This window comes from Cebus imitator, unplaced genomic scaffold (assembly GCF_001604975.1).
Source record: "Cebus imitator isolate Cc_AM_T3 unplaced genomic scaffold, Cebus_imitator-1.0 Scaffold138, whole genome shotgun sequence".
NCBI lineage: Eukaryota > Metazoa > Chordata > Mammalia > Primates > Cebidae > Cebus > Cebus imitator.
The window spans coordinates 3,614,835-3,635,535 of NW_016107453.1; the positions used below are offsets into that span (position 1 = coordinate 3,614,835).

Here is a 20,701-nt window from a genome sequence, read left to right on the forward strand (position 1 = left end):
AACTATTATCAATACCAATTGAAAGAAATCGGCTGGGCATGGTGACACATGCCTGTAATCCCAGCATTTTGGGAGGCCAAGGAAGGTGGATCATTTGAGGTCAGGAGTTGGAGATCAGCCTAGCCAACATAGTGAAACCCTGTTTCTACTAAAAATACGAAACTTAGCTGGGCCTGGTGGTGGGCACCTGTAATTCCAGCTATTCAAGAGGCTGAGGCAAGAGAATCGCTTGAATCTGGGAGGCAGAGGTTCAGTGAGCCAAAATCACTTGTCACTGCACTCCAACCTGGGTGACACAGTGAGAGACTGTTTCCAAAAAAAAAGAAAAAAAGAAAAAAAAAAGCAATCACAATTTTTTTTCTTGGTCCCCAAATCTAAATATTTTTTCTTCAATAGGAATTGAGCAGAAGCACGTCTCATTATAACCCCAAGATAATTTTTAAAAATCTGTTATAGTAACATATTTTAATAAATGTATGAGTTAATGCAAAAGATCTTGAGGCTGATGTTCTTAAAAGTTGACCAATGATGTAGCCTCTTTTCTTGATTCTGCGTACAGTAGGGTTACTCAAGGTTTGTTGGCCTGGTAGCTAACAATGTTAATGCTAACTCTGGAAGTCCAGAAGGCATAGGTCAGGACACATAGTTGTTTGTGAATATTTACACTGATATTCAAGTTTTAAAAGAAATATATTATAAGTGGTTTTGTTTCAAAGCAAGAGAATACTGAAAACAAAAAGTGCCACATCTTTTACTGAGTATCATCATTCATTCATTCCTTCATTCAGCCTACAATCTGTTTCCACTCCCTCCACTCCCATTCCTTCTCAATACCAGAATTAGCTTTTAAAAACAACCACATGACTTAAAAACTCCTACTCACTTCTTGCAGCCCATGGGATAAAGTCCAAACTCCAGGTGCAACACATGAGGCCCTTTTCATACTGACTCAGTTTCATCTCACTCTCCAATTTCATTTTTTGTCCTGTCCCTACTACGTGCCATAATCTCTAACTCAGTACTTAAGTGAGATGTGAAGACCATCTGCTTCACTATTAAAAATGCAGATCCGTAGGCCTACTCAGATCTACAAAATTAGAATCTTTGGGGGATGGGATCCAGGAATCTGCATTTTAACAAGCACCCCAAATATTCTTACCCATACTGAAGCTTGAGAGTCACTCACCTGTGTTGATACTCTCAGCACATTGCTATATCTTTGTGAGAACTTCTCAAATAATTAAACATATCAGGGCATACATCATAATTTTCAGGCTAGCAAATGTCACTGCTATTATCTAAAGAAGCAAGAGCTCTTCCCAAAGAGGAAGGTTTGATCTTCCCCTAGAAGAAACTGGATAGCTGTAGAAAAAAGAAAGACTATAATTCCACTGGCTCAGAGTGGAAGCAGAATAAAGCCTCGGACACTCCCATGTGTCTGTAAGAACTCCAATCCTTCTTTCATGGTGTGTTTCCAAGTGTCCTTTCCTCATGTTTCACTAAGTATCTGCACTCCCATGAACTCAGGCAGCCTGGGATGCTAAGAACCTCTTACCTCTGGACTGCTGGGTTCCACTCTTCCCAATTAAGACCCAATGCAAATGTCACCTCCTCCATGAAGCACCCCCCCCGTAATTCTGGATCATAATGTATCACTTCACCCCTTGCACTCCCATCCAACTTCACGTATGTGATTTTCTCATGTATTTTGGAGGTAACTCAAACGTCCCCAAGTCCCACAGCCTGTGGGTGCAAATGCAGTCATGTTAGTGATAATACCTGAATTATTTATCTTGGTATCCTTTTTGCCCCAGGAACTCCAGGTCTGTCTTCTTGTTGCTGTCTCCAAAGCTAACAACAAAATCCCTTCACACAAATCGTTCTTTGGCTACAGGCCTCAAGGTCCGTGCCATTTCCGCTGTGAACCTTGTGGGGTTGGCGTGCACAGACCACTCCGCTGCGCGTGCACTCCTCTCTGCTGACGGCCAGTGCTTTGAACCCCAGAAGTGTTAAATGGCTTGGGAACATAATTTTAAAACTGACAGTTGGATAAACACCAGAAAAAGCACCAAAAGGAACCCAGGCTCGAGATGGGCCGGCTACACCACTGGGCGCTGAACCTGTCTGGAAGCTTCCTGGCAGCGACATTGAAAAGGGAACACCTGTCGTGGGCGCCCTTGTTTCACTGTCAGATGTAGAGCAACTGCTAGACGCTCTCCACAAAAACCTGGACGCACTTCATATGTGCCCACCAGCAAGCTCAAATACCCGGTGAAGCTGGGCGCCCGCCACCCCCAGGGCAGGCAGCCGAGGAGCTTTCAAGGGGGTAAAGCGAGCCTTGTGGGGCCAGCGCCCGTTCTCCCTCCTGCTGTCCGCGGGCACACAGGCAGGCTGCGGCGCGGCTGCATTAGGGCGTCCTGCAGCTCCCGGGGCGAGGGGGCGCTCGGCCTTTCGGTTCTGCCCTCAGAAGGGAGAGGAGTTGGTCCTCGAGTGGAAGTCAGTTCAGGGACCCCACCGCCCCCTCCCCGAGACCCCGCCCCGCCCTGGCCCTTATGCCCCCTCCCTGCAACTCCCCGCGTGGGCTTCCGGCCACTGCGACCCCGGCCCGAGAAACCGCGCTCGCTCGTTCGCTGACAGCCGCCTCGAGGGCGGCGGGGCGGGGCCTCGGCGCCGGGGGCGGGGCCTCCAGCGGGCGGGCGGGGTTTTGGCGCCGCGAGGTGGCGGCGGCAGAGCGGCGCAGAAGGGAGGGGGCGGCTGGCCGCGCGGAAGGAGTGAGTCACCTGACCGCTGCCCTCGCCGCCCGCCGGGTTCGCTCGCTGCAGTCAGTCGGGCAGCGCCGCGCCTCAGCTCTGGTGAGTGGCTCGGTCGTCTTGCCGGCCTTCTCCGGGAGGGCTGGCGCGGTCGGGGCGGCGGGCCTGTGAGGGGAGGCCCGCGGGCAGGTCTGGGGGAGGCGCGGGCGGGCCGGAGGCGGCTCTTTCTGGGCTGGGCGGGGCTCGGGGGGCGCCTGCCGTCCGAGTCCTGGAAGTGGCCGCGACGCCGGAAGGGGCGTCCCGTCGGCGCCCGAACCCCCTTCCGTGGCCGGAGCTGTTGTTTACCCGCGCGCGCCGTACTTTACTCGGGGCGGGCGGGGGCCGGTGGCCGCGGGGTCCCCGCCCCAAGCCCTCGGGCTCCAGCCCGGCCCCTCGCCCGGGGCCCCCTCGGGCTGTGACACATCAGCACCGCCCTCGCGGCTGGGGCCCCGTTTTGTCCTCCGCCACCTCCCACCGCATGCCCAGCCTCGCGTCTCCCCAGTCTGGTGCCTGTCGCGCGTGCAGTCGCGTGAGAAAGGCCGAGTTTGTGGCAGGGGAGAGAAGGCCACCGTGCTGAGCTGGATTTAGCGAAGACTGGCTTCGGGGACCGGAGATCCCAGGACTCCCTTTGTTGGAGTTTTGCCCACGCTTTGTAATTAAGCCTCGCACAATATGGTGAGAGTGGGCGTTGATTCTGGAGACACCAGCTTTGTGCTCGTGTAATGTAACACGAGTGCCGTTGCTTTCTCATTCTTACACGGCAGTTGCATGTCATTGAGTAGAATTGTGCGGAATGCTTTTATGGAGTGAGGCTTCTGCGTAAAATGTGTGCTGATTCCAGGTAAAGTGTAGTAGTAATTGTGAAAGAACGTGTATGAGAAAAACAAGCTACAATGTCATGCTTGGAGGAGCAAAGACTGTTTTTGTAGGATGCTATGCTTTTTGGAGAATTATCTAGGTGTAGGGACTGTTACCCATGGCGGATGCCATGGGAATTTGTTCATATATTTGAACACTCTTTACATCCCAGAGGGTTTGCATTGAAGGCAATTCAGAAGATTAAAGGGTGGAAATCCCAGATGTGTTAGTGGCGGAGCGCTTGAGCGCTTCACGTAGTCAAGCAGAGAAATGGGAAGAGGTCGGCTTGCTTCTTCCTGGTCTTTGGGTAGTGGTGCAAGGGATGGGCTGGGCTAGGAGGCACTTGCCACTTCTGCCTTTGGACATCTTAAAGTAGCCCAGGGAAAAAAAGGTTCCTGGTGAGTCAGCTTGGAGTAGAGTAGCTTTGGTGTACTGACTCTTGTATTGCTGTTTAACCTATGGTTCTGTCAAGTGGTTTACTATGGTTCAGTATGTTGGTTGGTTAACAAGGTAGGATGACTCTTTAAAAAAAAGTTTGGTTGCTGAGTCATTCGCCCCAGCTTGAGAGGTAATTAGAAACAGCTGGTGCAGATTCTCTCATCACATGCCTCCACTATAACAGGCCAAGGAGCGCTCTAGAGGGGTTGCTTCAGAGGGCTGAAGGGGACCCAGCTGGGTTGTTTTGGTACAGGTATTCAGTGAAGTGGAAGAGTACTCTTAGGCAGTGGCCAGTAGCACTGAGATGGTATTTAAACGCAGAGCCTCGTTACCTGAAGTCTGTGAATAAATCTGCACTGGAGAGAGCCAAAACTCGGGAAGAAATTGGCAGCTAGGAGTAACCCAATAAACAGTATTGTAACAAAAATATTTACCACTCTCACTGGACTTAGTTTCCTTTTTGTGGTTTTGTTATGTGGTCTGTAGGTTTCAAGCAGTGAGCCTAATTCGTGCTTCATAAAAATTTCTTTGTAAATACACAGAGCGGAGTTGCTCTGTTTTTCATGGCCCTTGGCTTTTTATGCATACACAAGAAATTTCAGGAGCCAGAGGAGGGTAAGCACAATATGGGTGGAGTTAACAGGTTATATCGGGTCAAGTCTGGAAAGAGCTGTTTAATGAATGGCCAACCGTATATACCTGTCTCGTTGTCTTGATTGTATGACACTACTGTCTTTACACCTTGTGTCATTGCTTCTTGCTTTAAAAAGGAACACACAACCCACATCGTTACATGAGTCCTCATTGCAAACAAAGTTTAGGAATGGGAAATGTAGAGCTGGGAATTTGGCCCTTACTTTCGTGAAAAAAATGATTTCTATTAATGGTAGTTAATTTAAAACATTTTGTATTGGGAAAAACTATTTTGTTGCTTTAAGTCTGGGACTAGAGAGATTGGAAATCATGAATTTTTTAAGTATTAGTGCTTCTAAGGTGGGGTGCAGGGAGGTTCACTTGGAAATAATATATTAAAACTTTTTAAATGTCTTTTAAGAAAGACATTAAGCTTAAAGATGCATTATGTACATATTATATAATGCCTGTACATGAGCCCCACTTCTTTTTTATTGGGGAGCATAGTCCATTAATCACTGTCAATAACATTCTTTCAACAACTAGAATGCTTTTTCTTTTATAGTTTCCTCCTAAGAGTTCTTTCAAAATGTTCTTAATTATTCCATTTAAGTTTTATAGGTCTATTCTCTGTGTATTTTACTTTAAAGATTAGAAGCTTGAGTATAAATTTCTTGTTTCATTGTGGATATTGGGGATGGAAATACAAAAAACACAAAATTTCATTTGATAACCTCTATTTTGAATTTGGAGACAAGCCTATGGTTGGTTTGTTTAAATGTACTTGATCTGAAGTGCAGTGATAGGTAAAAAGGTGCAGTGGAAACACTTGAAGATAATCTACACATTGGAATGTAATATGTATATCACAAATTTTGTGAAAATTACTTTGTACTTTTACCCCTTGAAGTCTTTTTTTTTTTTTTTTTGGCCAAGCTTACACCTGCTTAATGAATACGGTAAATGGCATTTATTCAGAATATCAACCTCCTACTAGTGGGGGTGGTGGGGGGGGTGAGGGTGGTTAGTATTTATCATTCAGTTAAATCTCATGTGCCATGTGCCTTCCACACACCTGTACTGTGAGAGATGATGTTCAGAATAACAGTTGCAAAGCCCTTTACAATTACCACTTGTCAGAGGTTCTCTTCATAGTGCTGATGTTTTAGGAATCACCACTTCCCTCCTAATTTTCTGACTAATGTTCTGTTAATGAGAGAATTGTCTTACCCCTAAAACCTGCATTTCCTGAGCATTCTAAACAGAGGGTTTATTTTATGTGGTGGAGTGATGATTTTTGAGATTGTTTTGATTTAAAATATATGTCAAATGAGGTGATGTACTGATGTCCAAGGTATGGGTAATATGAACGCAATTCGCCAGAATCCAGGCCCGTTGGAAAGAGTAAACATTTCATGACTGCAGATAAAATATTGACTTATACTGCCCCGAAGCCCGGGCATCTGGCTTGCGCAGTGCACTAACAACTGAAGTTGTGGGTTTAATCACTGTTCAGTTGACAAAGAAGCAATAAGCAGGATGTTTAAAAGTAGATCCGGAGCCAGACTGCTTAAGGTCAGGTTCTGGTTGTGTCACCCACTTTGAAGCCTTGGGTAAGCTCTTCTACCTGGTAACTAGTGCCTCATTGTTTCCTCTGTAAAACAGGGATGGTGATAGTAAAATCTGTATCAGACAGATTGTTGTGAGGATTAAATGTGTTAATACGGGTTAAGTGGTTAGAACAGTGCCAGCTTTATAAGAAACATCAATAAATGTAAGATGTTATTATCTGCTGTTCAGAATCAGGGAAGTACTTAGTTACACAGCAATGTTTCATAGCTGCTGAGGGCTGAATTGCAGTTATTGCTCACAAGTGGGACTGAGGAGTGCAGCAGGTTGCTGCTACTGGAAAAACGATGGGAACACTCTTATGTTAAGGCAGTAGCACCATCTCAAACATACACCCAACTTCCGAGGACAAGGAACACAGGACATAGCTTTTTACTTAAAGAAATCTAGCGGTTTCAGCGGAATGCTTGAGATGGTCACTAACCAGTTAATTTAAACACTTGCCATCCTTTGCCTAGTTTTTTCCACGTTGTAGTTGAAGACATTGTGGCCTGGCAGCTTTGGTAACCTGTCCACCCCTCCCTGCTTGTTAATACCAGGACAGAACTAGTTTTTCAATACATATTCCTGGGTCTTATCCAGTTTGTTGGAAACATTTGGAATGTAAATTTGTATGCCAGTTAGTTGCTTCTAATTATTGTGTTTTCTTTAGATGATATGCCTATACTAATATAGAAAAATTATCCACGAAATGGATATGAATACAGTGGATATGTTTCTCATATAGCTTCTTGTACCTGTAATTCAGAACGGTCGTGTTATTTTGACCATTCTCTCAACCACAGTGTCAGTTTCCTGATGGTGAGAATCTGTGTCTTTCTGTTTGGATGTGTTTCTTTAAAAAACTGTTGGTTGCTGGACTAGGTGGTATGATATGGGTTCATTCTAGTTCTGTGGTTTTGAAACTTGGGAATGTTTAACAGATTAAAGGAAAGAACATTGTGTGTTGTACCTTGTAAGTCTGCACTGAGTTGAAATTCTTTTGATTATTTAGCTTGTTACTTTCTGCTTTTGTTATTGGTGTAATTATTGAGGAAGCAGCTGGAATTAAGTCATTCTAGTTCATCTCCTAAAATAGACATAAATCTTGTGACTTATTTTTACTCATAATTGGCTTAGAATTGAACAAAATATAATTTGGTTTTCTAGATGTTAAATGTCTTATATGTCTAATACTTTGAATATCATCACTCCTCTGGAACAGATTCTTTGTTTAGGATCAGGGACAGGTTAGAAAATATCCATAGGATCATAAAAAGTGCCCCAAAGCAAACATGAGGAAGAAGAAATAGTGGTAGCCAGAATCTTGGTAGTTAATGACCATTGTATGAGCATAGTGGGCATGCAGTGAAATTGTCTGGCAGCTGGTTCCTTTCTCAGTACCCACACAATTTAGAAAATGTTCCATTAATGTAGCTGAAATTGTTTGCAGGTCATGTTATTTGAAAGATAAATGTAAATACTTTTCTCAATGCCTTAGGAAAGTCATCGTTCAAACTAATGTTTTTGTAATAAACGAATTATTCCCAGTTTCTCTCTTTTTTTTCTTTTCTTTTTTTTTTTTTTTTTTTTTTTTTTGAGAGAGGGGCATGATCTCAAGTTCACTGCAGTGTCCGTCTCTTTGTTAAGCAAGTCTCCTGCCCCAGCTTCCCTAGTGGCTGGGATTACAGGCCCCCCCACCCCATGTCCAGCTAGTTTTTGTGTTTTGGTAGAGACGGGTTTCACCATGTTGGCCAGGCTAGTCTTGAACTCTTGACCTTAAGCAGTCCACCCGACTTGGCCTCCCAGAGTGCTGGGATTACAGACGTGAGGTTCTGCGCCTGGCCCCTAATTATTCCCAGTTTCTATCAGGTAAAGTTATTTTCACTTTTTAAATTTATCATTTTTAGATCAGATCAGTCATAGTGGACAGTTGCACTCCACTTCCCCATCCCTCATTAAAGTGGAATTACACTAAAAAATGTTTTCAATTCCTTTGTAGCCTGGACATTGGTAATAGCCTACCTCCAGGGCTATAGAGTAAATAATATAGTAAGGGTAATGTCCCTCCCTCCCCCAACACACCCTTTTTCCAGTTATCTCTTCTTTTTGTTGACTTGTCTGCCTCCAGGACCCTAGGGAGGTGTTTTTGTTTCAAGGAGGTAAACTTCTCAGGGTCCTATTGAAGAAATAGGGAGACCTATCCACCCAACTTCCTGTTTACTGATGTCTTCATATGCTTAATGCCTTATTCGTTTTTTAAAGTGTACCAGTGTCTTTTGGAAGTCAGCTAAATTAGTGCAGTTACTTTTCCATCAGACAGTTTGTTATAAAATGTGTGGCTATAAAAGATTGAATAAATTTATTAGGTTGTAATTTCATTAACATGTATTTTATATTTAAACATTATTTAAAAAAATGTACAGTGGTTATCTGATCTTGGCCCAGCCCTCTTTAATTTCCAATGTATCTGATGTCTTTCTCTCTCTCTTTTTCTCTCAACACTTTATTATATAATTTATATATATATGTATTTTTATTGCGTTTCAGGTAATGGGGTACATGTAAAGAACATGCAGGATTGTTGCATAGGTACTTACATGGCAATGTGGTTTGCTGCCTCCATCCCAATCACCCATATCTGGCATTTCTCCCCATGTTATCCCTCCCCAACTCCCTACCCCCCACTGTTCCTCCCCTGGTCCCCCCCACAGACCTCAGTGTGTAATGCTCCTCTCCCTGTGTCCATATGTTCTCATTGTTCAACACCCACCTATGAGTGAGAACATGTGGTGTTTGATTTTCTGTTCCTGTCAGTTTGCTGAGAACGATGGTTTCCAGATTCATCCATGTCTCTACAAAGGACACAAACTCATCGTTTTTTATGACTGCATAGTGTTCCATGGTGTATATGTGCCACATTTTCCTTGTCCAGTCTATCATGGATGGGCATTTGGGTTGGTTCCAGGTCTTTGCTATTGTAAACAGTGCTGCAGTGAACATTCATGTGCGTGTGTCCTTATAATAGAATGATTTATAATCCTTTGGATATATACCCAGTAATGGGATTGCTGGGTCAAATGGAATTTCGCCAAACTAAGCTTCATAAAGGAAGATGGCGGTTCATGATGTCTTCTTGTCAACTGTTTTTCTTAGGTATATTCTCAGCATGGCTCTGGGTACTCCCCTAGATCAGAGTCATCATTCAGGTTAAAAGAGATAAGGAAACAAAAGCTTTTGGCTCTTGTAATCTTTCCTTTTTCCTCACATTAGCAAAAGGCTGAAGTAGAAAGCATTTTGCCCAGCTGACTGGGTTCTTTGTTGGCATGCCTTCAGTTTCAGTTGTCATCCAGAGAAGTCAAAGGAAATGCTGCTTGGGGATGAACATGTAATTATGATTAAATTTACCTTTTTGTTGTCTTTTTGTGGTAAAGGGCTATCACAAGTGCTAATCAAGCTGTAGGTGTATTTCTGTAGATTTCTAAAAAATGTATTTTATCTCTGAGGGCCTCCTGTCTTTGGACTAGTTTGTCTGTTCCAGACCCCAGAAAGGCTGGGCCACCTTCTCTGAGCAGGTTGGCAGCAGTGGTCACAAGCAGCAGAGGAACTTGGATTCTGAAGAGCTATCCTACCACTGCCTTTCAGATGCCAGTGTGGTAACAACTTCTCCTTTATTGCTGAATTAGCTTGGAATAGCTCTCTAATCTCTGAAGAGTGAGGAAGAACTGTGTTTTAAGTTTCAAGGCACTTTGTTCGCTTTTCTCCCTGTCCCTGCTGCTGTTCTCCCCAGACTCACACAAACACTTATTTAACTTTTGGTGTATGCAGACAGCAGGGTTGCTAAATTCATTTCAATATTTTTGGCATTCCTACATGTTAAATACTTGGTTTACATTTAACTTATGAAACAATTATTTAGGGCTTTATAAGCCAGGAACTTTTCAAGATATTGGCAATAATGAACTTTTCAGAAGTGACAGTCTAGTAGACAGGTAAACCATTCCCATAGTATGTGTTGATTGCTATGGTAGTAACATGTAAAATGTGCTGTGGAACCATAGACTATTAGAAGCCTAAGTTTTGAGAAATCGGGAAAGCTTTAGGGATGTTTAATGATAAATGCATAGGTTAGTGGAGGAAACAACTTGTATCAATTCATTTGAGAAGCTTAGCTGTAAGACTAGAGAGAAATAGATTTTAGTAGGGGAAAGTTGGGTTAGGAAGGGAGGGTGTGTGTGTGTGTGTGTGTGTGTGTGTGTGTGTGTGTGTGTGTGTGTGTATTTAAAAATCTGGTCAATGGAAAAATGTTGAAGATGCAGGCAACAACCTCGTTTTATCCTTGGCAAGTTTCTCTTAACGGTTACAAGATGGCTGCCACAAACAAGTTCAAGTGTCACAAGAAAATATGACTAAGTTTCCTGGAAGAAGAGACACTTTTTTTTTCTAGGTTGTTTTTATCAGTGAGAAAAACTTTTCCCTAAAGCCTCATAGTAGATGCTACTGTATCCCCCTCTCTTCTGTTCATAGGCCAGCATTGCGCACAAGCCAGTGCCTGAACCAGTCGAGGTCAAGGGGAACGGCACTGCTGTGATTGGCATAAATGGATCGTGATTCGTCTTAGGTTGTGACTGGGGTCTATTTCCTCGAAAATTGATGGCCTGAGGTTGAGAGTAGATACGTGATCACAATCAGGGTTTGATTAGAAAGTGAGGGGGCGAATGGTGTGAAGTTAACAGTGACATCCTTGTCTACTAGTTCTGCCATCACTACACATAGATACAAACTTCTGAGGAGAAAAAGGAAATGTGCTTGTCTTTGGATTTGGAATTTTAGGTGCCTTTTTTTTTCTTTTTTTATGCCATTTTCTTCTATGATCAAGTAGCACTTTTGCAATCAAATCAATGTTTTATTTAAAAATTATTTAAAAATTGAAAATGTCTAATTTGCCAATAAATTTATGTATAAATTTCTTTCAGTACTCTAAACATTTCAAAAATTTCCTGCTATTGTCTTATTCCTTTCAGGGAGAGGAGAACATATAATTATATCTTGTAGCTTCTGATTATGTGTATACCAAGAGGACCACTCTGTTTCTCAGTCCATAGTGCACACCCACTTGTGATCTATATGGCTTGTACTGAGTACTGAGGCCAGCCTGGCTCAGATAGAATGGTGAATTCATTGGCTAGTTGGGTTAGGATTCTTTAGAACCCAAATTCTTGAATCAGGAGTATAAACAGGAACATCTCCCCTTCTCTGTGCACTCATTCCTTTCCTCGAAGGGAAAGCTGTCCTGTGGTTAGTTTATTTGTCATTCATTTCAGACTTCAAAATTAATGCCACCTTAAGTTTATACAGTATTCTTGTAGTAGTCCTAACTTTTCAAAGCACTTTAAAATTTATTTAATTGACAAATAATAATTGTATATATTTATGGGCTACAATGTGATGTTTTGGTGTACATGTACATTGTAGAAAGACTAAATCAAGCTAATTAACATGTCCATTACCTCACTTACCTTTGTGTGTGTGCGTATGGTGAGAACCTTTAAATCTACTCTTAGCAATTTTGAAATACAGTGGGCTCCCCACCCACGTTTCAGCCGTTTGTTACCCATGGTCAAATGAGGTCCAAAAATATTAAATACAATAGATTTTTTGAGAAAGAGACAAACATCACATTCACATAACTTTTATTACCGTATATAGTTATAATTGTTCTATTTTGTATTTGTTAATCTCTTACTGTGCTTAATAAAATAGCTAGTATATATAGGGTCGTTACTGTCTATAGTTTTAGGTATCTACTGGGGTCTTGGATTGTATCCCCTGTAGATAAGGGAGATACCCGTGTGGTCACTGTGTAAAAGCATTCTTAATGTTTCATTCTTTCTTCTTTTCCATCCCAGGTTTTGGTGCGTCCTGTGCTGTGAAAGGCAGACAAATAATGTAAATCCATAAACAATTGAGTGTTGTAAATTTACAAAATGAAAACTAATTGCTAATGGTTGTTTCTTTTTGAGAGTAACAAATAGACTGTGATAAATGGCCAGAGTGGGCTTCTGAACTGGTGTTTTTTTGGGTAGAATTTAGAAAGACTTATACTTCTAGTATAATTTTTGTCTCAGATAAATGCAATAGTAGTTACCTACTCAGTAGTTCCTCAAATGCTATTTAAACTGATATATATTTCAGTTTTATGCCTCCCAAATTATTACTTATTTGGCTGAATCTTGTGGTTATAATACAATAAAAAGTAGTTATTAGGACTACTGGTGGAAAATCTGTAGCTTAGAAATCCTCATTTTAGAAATGATTATTTTGACTCCCAAGTTAACATAATAAAAAATAGACTTACATTTTTAGTTTTAGCTATGTATATTGAGAAACTGTGGCCTTATGGTGGTTTTTAGGGATTAATGGATTAGGTTGTTTTTAAATAAGGCATCTCAGTTTAGTATCTCTACTTGAATAAAACAGTTTCAAATCTGTGATTTATGTGATATACTGATTGCTGTATGGTAACTTCTGCTTTATTTAATTAAAATCGTTAACATTCTTTTCAAACTCTTAAGCACCTCTCCCACCCCTGACCCGCTTTTTGACTCAATTTTATTGTGAGTTGGTGTATAGTTAGGAATTTGAAGAGCACTTTTTCTTGTTTATTTTGTCTTTTCAGTTACTATGCATACTATGTGTGTCAACTCTTAAACCTACAGAGGGTCATTCTGGCCTTCAATTAGTTTTAAGGCTTTCACCTCCTCTGTGCAGTTGGAAATAAAGAATACGAATCATAGGTATAACTTTTAAAGTTTAAAAACAAGATGACATATGAAGAATCTTTAATATTTCATTATGGATGTAGGACATGGATACTTAATCCTCTATATTGAAAGTAACTTGTAGTGAAATGCTTTCTAGCATTCTTCTAGTTTTCCATATGTAGTATGTATAACTATAGACCTTGATGATTTAAGCTGAGCATAGTTTAGTGTCAGGTTCCTTTCAGTGATGTATGAGATTGGTTATTGGTTATATTATCCAATGAGTGTTATTTAGAAATCAATTCATCAGGGCTGGGTGCAGTGGCTCATGCCTGTAATCCTAGCACTTTGGGAAGCCGAGGCAGGCGGATCACCAGAGGTCAGGAGTTTGAGACCAGCCTGGCCAATATGGTGAAATCCTGTCTCTAAAATATAAAAATTATCTGGGTGTGGTGGTGCACGCCTATAATCCCAGCTACTTGGGAGGTTGAGGCATGAGAATTGTTTGAACCTAGGAGGCAGGCGTTGCAGTGAGCCAAGATTGTGCCACTGCATTCCAGCCTGGGCAACAGAGTGAGACTCCCTCAAAAAAAAAGAAAGAAAGAAAAGAAATTCATCAGATATTGATTCATAGGAGAAATTTGTTGTTCCACAAATGCCCATTTAATCTGTTTGTCTTAATAGTGTTCATTCTCATCATACACAGGATACTTGAAGTATTTCTTGTACTTTTGTTCTTCCATATATCCTCAGTTTGACCTGTTCTTCCCCACATACCACTTGAGTCATGTAACATGACTTGAAATGTAATACTTGGACTTTGCAGCAAAGACTGTTTCAATCTTTTAAGTTATTGGCTTTCTCAAGACTGTAGTTCCTTATCTGTGACAGAAGTGGGTCATTCTGAATCAATGTGCTCTTTTAATTGGAAATTCTTTAGGTCTGTGAAATTAGCAGTTATTTTGGGCATACTTGTGCAGTTTTAACATTTTCATTTTATCTTGAGATCCTTAACAAGCTTAACTGAATTTTTATTATAGGAAGTGTTAAGCCAGGTAATTTGCAGAAGATCACACAGTTGATGATATAAGTAGAGTGTTAATCTACTGATTATCTAGGGCTGCTGGTAGCCTTTAAATAACCTAAAACTTGATTTCCCCTTGTCCTTAGTAATTCTGTGTGTTTAACATTTCATGCTTTTCAAAGGGCTTTGTGAGACAAATAGGGTGGGAGCTACCTACTTAGGCTGTCTATTCAGTTTCACAAATGCACATTTGCTCTTGTTACATGGTTAGGCTTGACTTGATGGGTCTTTTTCCTTATTTTCCTATAGCAGGATTGTCTTTATTTTTTTATTTTAGGTTTCTATAAAATTTAATTTGTTCTTTAGTAATTATTGTGAAGAAGCTGCTAAGTTTTAGGGCCCATTAACTTACCATGTAGTGATAAACCAATTATCTGCTGACAACTGTAGGAAATATCTACTTTAAAGGGGGGAAACATAATTGGCATTCTTTGGGAGATTCCACAACAACCAAAAAAATTTTTCAAGAAAAGTAAAGAGAACAACCTTATCTGCCGCACCTCACCCCTAATTCTGCTTTAGAGATATGTTCAATGTTTGCTGATTTCTGCTGTTTAATGTTTTTGGTGGATACCTCTGTCTTTCTGTTTATACCTCAGTTTATTTATCAACCTAAGACATTATCTGTTGACTTACTGTTACTGCGGATGATGATTTTGTTTATCTCTACTATTCTCTCACCTGTCTTTGTAATCATATTATTAATTTCACTTCTACTCTTGATCACCTCTGCAACTCCAGCTCTAAACATTTTTTTCTATTTCTTTTTCTTGTCTCATTAATCTAAGACAGTGTTTTTGACTCTGCACATTGTAAGTTGTGTGGAAATACTATTCCCATTCTTTCTGATTCTGTCTCTCAGCTTGTTTTGTCAGAGTTAAATATTATTTACATTATGTGCTATAGTCATAATTCATCCTCCCATTATTTGTCTATTCTGAAAGTTGAAAACCAGTTAACCAGTTTCATTTATGTTATCATAGCCGTGTCAATACTGGGCACTGAGCTGAGTAGTGTACTCTTGTATTTCTTTCTTTACAGTTTCAGTGTTGCCCTGTGCTACTCAAAAAACATTTCTGGCATCAAATTCAAATAATAGCTGATGATTATTGAGCAGTCATTATGTGCCAGACATTGTCCTAAGAAGATGAAATATATTATTTCATTTGAATCTGCCCCAGAAGTACTATCCTTGTTCCTAGTTTGCCAAAAAAAAAAAAAAAAATTGTCACAGAGAAATGTAAAGTGACATGCTCAACTGACAGTGGGGTCCTCAAGTTATAAAGTGTTATTAATATTTTGTGCTATCCACCTGTAAGTATCCCTAGAGCAGTTAGCTGCTGTTTTAGAGTTTCTGGAAAAGTCTTTATGGCCTTACTTGTGCTCCCTGATAAGAACTCTTTGTCCTTCTCATCTTCAGTCCCTGACTGTGGGATTTTAGGGGTATCTGAGGTGTAAGTATTTAGAAAGTGGTGTAGGCCATACCTTGGAGGACGCTGAGTTGGGAAATTTTACGCTTTGGGGGAATTTTCATTCTTTGCTTTTCTCCCCTCCCCTCTCAGTTTCTTGTGGGAGCCTTAAGTTAGTTAGGATAGTAACAGCTGCACCTGCCTCTCTGCACATTAGTTGCTCATCTTAGAAAGCCTACAGTTAACAGTGGTAAAATATTGAACACCTTCCTTATATGGAAATGAGATGGTGCCCACTGTCACCATTCTCACTGTTCAGTCATTGCAATAAGGGAAGTAAAAGAAATAAGCATAAAGATGGGAAAGAAGTAAAATTATCTCAGCTTTTAGATGATGTGATTATGTGCATAGAAAATCCTATGGAATCTACAAAACAACTATCTGAACTAGTAAGCAAATTAAGTAAGTAAGGTTGCAGAATTCATGGTTGATATTTGAAAGGATAATTTTGTTTTTACACAAGAGCAGCAAAAAAAAAAAAAAACAAAAAAAACGGAAAACGAATTTAAAAAACCAACTTGATTTGCAGTAACTATAACTATAAACATTAAATGCTGAGAAATAAATTTAGCAAAAGTTTCACAAGACCCCTTTACTAAAAAGACAATAATGCTGACGTGAAGAACACCTACTAAATGGAGAGAGGTGCTGTATTGGAGGACTCGGTTTTTTAGATGTTGGTTCTCCCCAAATTGATCTATAGTTTTATTGCAATCCTAATCAGAATTCAGCTAGCTCTTAGAGTAGAATTTAATAAGAATTAAAAAGCCCAGAAAAATTAGACATTTCACAAAAGAATATATACAAATGGCTAATAAGCACATGTAAAGGGGCTCAACATCATTACTTATCAAGAAGTACAAAGTAAAACCACAGTGAGATACCACCATACATATTAGGATAGGCAGGATTAAAAAGACGACAGTACCAGGGGTTAATGAGAATGTAGAGCACAGTTCTCCAACCTTTTGGCTTCCTTGGGCCACATTGGAAGAATTGTCTTGGGCCACAAATAAAATACACTAACACTAATGATAGCTGATGAGCTAAAAAATAAAAAAACAGAAAGGTCCATGCATGATTTTCATGACATTACAATAATCTCAAACTGAGAACAATGCAAGGGTGCATCTTTATTATAGTAGTCCATCAGAGTCAAATGGATAAACAAATTGTGGCATATCCATGTAATGGAGTGTTATGCAGTAATATAAAGGAACATCTGATGCATGCAACAAATGAAAACCGCAGAATCATTAGGTTGAGTGGAAGAAACCTGAAATAAGAGTATATAATGTGTGATTCCATTTGCACGTTAATCCATAGTGACATAAAGCAAGTTGTTGGTTACCTGGAATTGGGCTTGGGGAAGGGCACATGTCATGCCCATGAAGGGGTACGTGAAATTTTGAGGACTGATGGAAATTTCTATATCTTGATTGCGGTGGTGGTGGTTTTATGCACACATACAGTGTTAAAGCTCATTGAATTGTATGCTTTAAGTAGATATCGTTTATTCTATATAAAGCATACCTCAGAGTTGCTTAAAAAGTAGTGACTGGCAAATGCATGACAAAAAATATGTGTTCAGTAAATAAGCTTTACGGATGTGGACCAATTCTAGTTAGTAGTTCATATTTTCATAGCAGAGGTAAAAATCCTATTCAGAATCAGATAGATGCCAAATATGTTAAGGAAATAAAAGATTTCATTGTTTCTTAAATTCTTTGTGGTAAGAAGCTATAACAGTGGAATCTGTTAGTCTTGTTTTGGTTCTGGAGCTTGGATTTCCTATGTTCTTTCTCATCTTGTTCTGTATTTTCTTCCAAGCTCTTCTAAACTTATGACATGGAATTATCAAAGTTGAATTTGTTAATTTGGGAAGTAAAACATCTTTTTTGTTTGTTTATTTGTTTGAGACAGAGTCTCACTTTGTCGTCCAGTCTAGGGTACAGTGGCGTGATCTCGGCTCACTGCAACCTCCGCCTCCTCGGTTCAAGCGATTCTCCTGCCTCAGGCTCCTGAGTAGCTGGAATTACAGGTGTGCACCACTACACCCAGCTAATTTTTGTATTTTTAGTAGAGATGGGGTTTCACCATGTTAGCCAGGCTGGTCTCGAACTGCTGACTTCATGATCCACCCACCTTGGGCTGCCAAAGTGCTAGGATTACAGTCATAAGCCACCATGCCCAGCTATACCTTTTATTTTTGACCTTTGAGTAGGTGAGTCTATAAATAACTCCTTCGAAGTTATCTAGCAGTTCAGACTCTTCTCTTATAAGCTTAACGTTAGTTTCATAATTTCAAATGTGGATTTAGATCCAGCAACTATAAAAAAAGAGGTCCATGACTTAACTATATACTTTTTAATATTAGGAAAAGTAAATGAAAAATCTTGCCTGTATGGGACCTCACGTGTTGTAATAATCATGAGCTGCAAAAATGGTGTTGATTACCCCTTTGCCAATTTTAAAAAAGCGATAGCATCTTTAGTTATGTAATAGTTCTAATGTAAATTACCAGGCTATTTACTCATCATTTTTGGTGTTGCTATAAGCTCCACTGCTACTTACCTTAGTTCAGACTTTTTTTTGTTTGCCATTTTCGTTCAGCCTTTTCAAAATGTTTGTGTACCTTATCCAGTCATACTCAAGGCTTTTCTTAAGGCTGAGAGAAATAACTTTAGAAAATGTGATTATCAAATACAGATGTTTAAACAGTTATATTTAAGCCTGTAAAAGGTTAACGAAAATAACAACTTGATCACGGAGTTTCTCTTCCTGGTTACTGTACTGAATTAAGTTTCAACAGACTTTTTGATGTTATGTTTCCTTTAGAAATATAGAATGATAGAAAAGCCATGGCTTTGGAAATATTTTTTTCCTAGGGAATCTCCACCTTAAATTTAAAATTATTTTTAAAATAAAGACCCTTAAAGGAAAGTCAAAGATGTAGACACATGATACATGTGGATCATGTCATGTGTCTACACATGACACATGATACATGTTGGATCTTTGCCATCCTCTTGAAAAACTGAATGTAAGGTTCACCTAATTTCAGAAGAACACTCAAACTCTGGGTATCTTAGGTATATTGTAACAGGAACTGATGGCTTAGGGGATTTTGAAGCTTGGTCTTAGGGAGCTTAGCTTTCTTAGCTTAGGGAGTTAAGAAAGATGTCATAGTGAAAGGAGTTTGCCTGTCTTCTGAGCCATTGAAGACCCTGCCCTGCAATTGAGTGAGGTGAAAATAATTAAGTTGATGAAGGTGATGTTAGGCAGAAACAATAAGGAGGCAAAGGTAGAAATTCCACATAGCCACTGAAAAAGGGAGAAGGCAGGTGTTGAGGAATGGACTGGGCTGCAGATCAGGGCACTGCTTTCGTTAAAAGGCTGACAGTTGCCCATATGCACCATTCCTGGTGTCCACTGGCCACCAGTTTTGGCCAACCACACACACCCTTGACTAACAGAACTATTAGTGAAATAACTGTTCTGATTAATTAAATATTATGGTTAATTGACCAGGAAAGTAGTTTTTGTTTGAAGACTTACTTCAAATAAATACCTTTTCGAATGTCCACATTCCTGTGTAAATTGATTATAATGATCATTATCTCTTACTTTGAGGTGTCATTTTTATTTTAAACATATCTAGGTTATGTTCTTGAAGGGACAGTCTTTTATTTGTGTTTTCATAGCACTTAGTGCATCCGGTGGCACAGCTAACACTTGTAGGAAGAACATTTGCCATTGTTCAATGAAGATAAAATATGTATGGTCGCCTTTTTTTAAAAGAAATTGAGGTAGCCGGGCGCGGTGGCTCAAGCCTGTAATCCCAGCACTTTGGNAGCACTTTGGGAGGCCGAGGCGGGTGGATCACGAGGTCAAGAGATCGAGACCATCCTGGTCAACATGGTGAAACCCCGTCTCTACTAAAAATACAAAAAATTAGCTGGGCATGGTGGCGCGTGCCTGTAATCCCAGCTACTCAGGAGGCTGAGGCAGGAGAATTGCCTGAACCCAGGAGACGGAGGTTGCGGTGAGCCGAGATTGCGCCATTGCACTCCAGCCTGGGTAACAAGAGCGAAACTCTGTCTCAAAAAAAAAAAAAAAGAAATTGAGGTGTTATTTATTGTACCCTTCTTCATTGAGAATTAAAACACAACATAGTTCATTGAGACTTGAGGTAAATAAAATTCCAGCTCTTTTGCAAACGTGGAACTTTATACAAAGTTATCTTCTGACTTGTATTATATGCAGTGTTATAGACCTGGCTCCATGATCAGATGTTCACCTTAGGTTTTTACAAGTTTTTTTTTCTTTAAATAAGTTACCTTTAAAGTTACGTAATTTGATAGTCATAACATATTGTTTTACTTTCTGTATGGTTTTGAAAATAAAAATGTTGTGTAGTAACTGTATCAAAACTTAAATTACATACATTCATCAGAGAGCAGAAGTTATTTCCAAATTGAGGTGTAGAAAGTTTTAAAATGCTTATTCTTTATCAGCACTAGTGAGTGAATTGGCAATTTCAAACTTTTATTTTGAATGATAACAATAGTATTTCTAAGAATATAGAAAAACTCACGTGTAACACAGGAATCTAAATTTAGTATTAATAAATTAATAGAATTTTAGATTCTGGAAGGCTGGAGTGTTTTACTTTTTAGGTTTGTGAAATGTGAGAAGGTGCGTGATGGACCTTAGATGACATGAGTGTGCTGTTCTTGTCTGGTATAGTTGTTACATAGTTAAATTACTGGGTAAAAAGGGATTGCTGACCACCACTTAGATGGTTTCCAGGATTAGGAGAAGTGATTTTCAGAACACTAGAACACTCTTCTACAGTGCCTCAAGCTAATGAGAGCAAAGGGCAAGGTCTTTTCATTACTGTAGGTCAGCTGTATCAGCCATGCTTATAGTTGCCATTCCTTGCTCTTTTTTTGCCTGTTGTCTTGCAGATATGTTTTTGACTTCCAGAGGGATGAGTTGGCCTCTTTATTGCCCCTCAAGGCTCTGGAAAAGTTGTCCAATAACTTTTCTCTGAAT

The 20,701-nt window shown here is 40.1% G+C and overlaps 1 protein-coding gene across 8 annotated transcripts in view; it reads left to right on the forward strand.

The window, feature by feature from the left end:
• The first annotated feature begins 2,723 nt into the window (after positions 1–2,723).
• The window catches only part of BACH1 (BTB domain and CNC homolog 1), a 47,068-nt gene continuing 29,090 nt past the window's right edge, over positions 2,724–20,701 (forward strand). For 2 of the 8 annotated variants that reach the window (XM_017541936.2, XM_037743255.1), the window contains exon 1: positions 2,724–2,852. The gene's annotated coding sequence lies outside the window, so the exon portion shown is untranslated. The other 6 variants (XM_017541938.2, XM_017541937.2, XM_017541940.2 and 3 more) reach the window with 6 other exon arrangements.